The sequence below is a fragment of the Solanum tuberosum genome, unplaced genomic scaffold, assembly GCF_000226075.1.
Source record: "Solanum tuberosum cultivar DM 1-3 516 R44 unplaced genomic scaffold, SolTub_3.0 scf00173, whole genome shotgun sequence".
NCBI lineage: Eukaryota > Viridiplantae > Streptophyta > Magnoliopsida > Solanales > Solanaceae > Solanum > Solanum tuberosum.
In genome coordinates, this window is record NW_006239104.1 from 604,265 (window position 1) to 608,258 (window position 3,994).

The following is a 3,994-nucleotide window of genomic DNA, read 5'->3' on the forward strand; positions in this document are numbered from 1 at the left end:
CTTTTAAGCTAAGTTTTGAGTAATTATCTCAAACCAAAGAAAGAAGTTGTTTTAAAAACATATGAGCTAAGTATATTTTGGGAGTAGTATTGAGCACCGATATGGGGATGCGAGTTCATATGAACTCAAGTCTACATAAACCATGTAGCCATCATGGGTAGTAAAGGATCATACTTTTTAGATGACTCCTTAAGATGCTTTTAGCATAGACTAGTGGATCCACTTAGTAGTCAGGTTATATACCCTCGGCAAGGTATAGGACTGCCCTGGCAACGTGAGGCAAAATGTTGTATCATCACAATAGCTCTTAAGTGATGGTTGTCGACTTGAGAAACTCCCACAAAGATATGTGTATTTTTATATACACAGAGTTTACTTGTATTTTCAGATACAAACAGAGCTTATATTGTATCCTTGCATATAAACTGAGTATATTGTATTCTTAAATACATTGAGTTGATTTCTACTGTTTTAAAAACTTTCCATTTATTGCATGTGTATTGTTGCTTTATATTGAGTTGAGTATCCAGAGTTGAGTGTCCAGAGTTGAGTACCCAGAGTCAAGTATCATATCTTTGAGTTGAGTATCTAATCTCTGAGTTGAGTATCTTATCCTTGAGTATTCCTTGAGTTGAGTAAGTTTGAGAAGAGGTAAGTATGTTTCTTTTTTTATCAAGTTCAAGCTTATGTTATGCTTTAGAATTCTTCTTACATGCTCGTACATTCCACATATTGAGCCATTTGGCCTACATCTTCTCATGATGCAGACACAAGTATTCAGGATCATCAACAGGAGCTTCGTTGATACATCCGGGAGTTCGAGTTAGCTATGGTGAGCCTCCTTGTTTCCGAAGGATTTCATTTACTTCCAGTTTAGTCAGGATGTTGTGGGTCTTTTCCCCACTTCCATCTTTATCAGTTAGAGGCTTCATAGATAGTTAGTATTGTTGAGAAGTATGTATCATTTATTTTATTAAATGTTTTAAAGACATAAGTTGTCTATTTTCTGGCGAGTGGAATTATTTATTTTATTCAGAGTTCTCTTTTGAGTTAAAGCTTTGTATTTAAGTTTCCTTAATTTTTATTCATTTTTAAGCTTTGTATGCTTGAGTTAGTGTTCCGCTTGAAGTCAGCCAGGATGAGGGTTTGCTTGGGGACCAGCAATGGTTCTCGAGTGCCGGCCACGTCCAAGGTGTAAGTTCGGGTCGTGACACTAATTGAACTGGGTCGTTTAGTTGGAAACAAGTTATCTCGGGATAATTAATCCTGAGATAAGTTATTTCATCAATTATATAGGATAACCTATATCATCAATATGTTAAGAATGGTGAAATAAATAATCCAGGATAATCTAATACCTTCAACCAAATGTGAATAAAATAATATCATGTGCACCTTACTTATTTCAGCTCAAGAGCGGCTCAACCTAAAAATAAGGGCCTCAAAAACAACCAAAATAAACCCCAAATTCAGTTACGAAAACATACCAAAGATGCACACAAAAGAAAAAAATTCCAATAAGAGGCAAGATTAATCGAAGAACCAAAAGCAGATGAAGGAGATACATACATAAAAGAGACGATCAGATCTGATGAAACCCTAAGTATAAAACAATTAGGTTACTTCTTCCTCCGTTCCTTTTTAGTTGCTATGTATACTATAAATACTTGACAACATTAATTTTTTTTTAAATAATTTGCTGCTTATCTCTTACTAATTATTATGCATATATTTTAAAATTTTATTATTGATGTAATTATAATTAAAAATCATAAACAGTTAAATTTACAGTTACTTTTTATTTGTTAATTTCTCTAATTCACTTCAGTTCGAATCAACCATGTTTTAATATTGACATTGTAAGATTGTCTTCAATTCTTTGAGATGTTTTATTAAACATTTTCAAGCTCAAACTAATTAGATTATCAAATATTGTCTTAACTTTGAATGTCTTCTAAAGGTAACAATCATTATAATATTGTTTTTAATTTAAAAGTATTATGAAGTATTATAGTAAAAAAAATTATACTCTAATTGACATATTCAATGAAGTGAGGTCTTAATTTTATTTTTAAACACTTTTAGAATAATCTTGATAGTTTATATAATAATTGATGCTATTGAAAAAGCTTTCAAAAGTATAACCAATAAAAGAGATTTAAACATTTGTGTTGTTATGTAACGTACAATAATTTATGTATGCTTATTAATTTCTTACAAAATATTAAAAGAAATGTTATACTGTCAACTGAAAAAAATTTAATTATTAAAGTATAATTAATTACAATACTTTTTAGAATTTATGAGAATAATATATATATATATATATATTGTAATCAACTAACAAGTACAAATTAATATATGACTGTACGATTACAAAGAACACAATTAATATGAATCTAGACCAATCATAACACAATTTGATAAAGAAATAATGAAAACTCACCCAACCAAAACGTGGGTAGCAAGTTGAAAGAATAGCTGATAATTTGCTCCTGGTTTCCTACTTTCTGGCCCTGATTTCGAGTGGACTCACTCAATTACTATGCAAAATATCCATCGCTTGAAAATACAATTTATTGGCCCCGTGTTTATACGGGCCAAACTCATCTAGTATTCAAGAGAGGAATTAAATTGGTTTCAGAATATATTTAAGAAAAAAAAAACACAAAATGAGAAAAAAAGAGGAAAGAGAAATAAGAGGCAAAGAAGAAAAATAAAGTAAACCCTTTGTCAGTCCTATATTTGTGGGGTTCTTTTTTCTTCGATTCTTTCTTATATGCCAGTATTATTTATTAATCCAATTGACTATTTTTTTTCTTTAATTAATTCTTAATTTTTTAATTTTTTTTTCTTTCATCAAGTATTTATCTCTTATATATCCATTTCCATCCATTATTTTTCTATATATTAGAAGTGCGAATGTTGAGGAGCTTAGGGTCAGCCGGTCAATTGACCGGTTTACCCTTCTCCTCAACTTCTTCTATTTATATTTCGAATATTATCTGTTTTAATTTGTCTTTATTTTAATATTTTCCTTTTTATATGTTATGTATTTACAAAAAAATAGTACTAAAATTCAACTTAAAATATTATAAATGTGGTTAATTATCGAAATTTCATCCAAATGAGGGAGTGGCATATATTATTCGAAAGCTACATTAAGAGTACCATAAATCATAATAATTAACAACTTAAAATATTTAAAAACATATTAAAATATGATTAACTCTCGAAATTTAACATGTGCCACATAACTTGGGACAAAGGGAGTAACATATATTATTTGAAAATTACATACTAAATTTTTTTTTAAATATATTAAAATTTGATCAACTCTCAAAATTTCACATGTGTCACATAAATCACAATAATTAACAACTTAAAATATTTAAAAATATATATTAAGAAATTAATTAACTCTTAAAATATTGCATGTGTCACAAATATTATTTGAAAAGTACGTTGAAAATATTATAAAAATAATTAACAACAAAAAATATTTAGAAATTTAATTGACTCTTCTAACTTTATATGTATCACATAAATTATAATAACTAAACTAATACATATTGGGCTCGAGTTATCCCGGACTTTTGTGTCTAGTATATATATAAGTGGCAATAACCAGGAAAGCCGTGGTCGACATGCCTGCCTGGTTGTTGCACTATTTTTCCTTTTCCGGTGGTTCTTTCGTTTTAATTTGTTTGTTTTATTTTTAATTTTTTTAAATATTTAAAAAATGTTTAAGAAATACTATAAATCAAGAATTGCCAACTTAAAATATTAGTAAAAAGACATATAAAAAATTCAATTGATTCATAAAATTAATCTATTTGTGTCATCCATTACATTACTATATAAGAAGAGTGAATAAAATTCACTCTTCTTTTGACACATGGCACCCAAAAAAAGGAGAGGGTTGAACATAAGTCTCAAGGTGAGGGTATTTTGGGTATTTCAAAATACCCTCACATTCACACTTATCTACTAA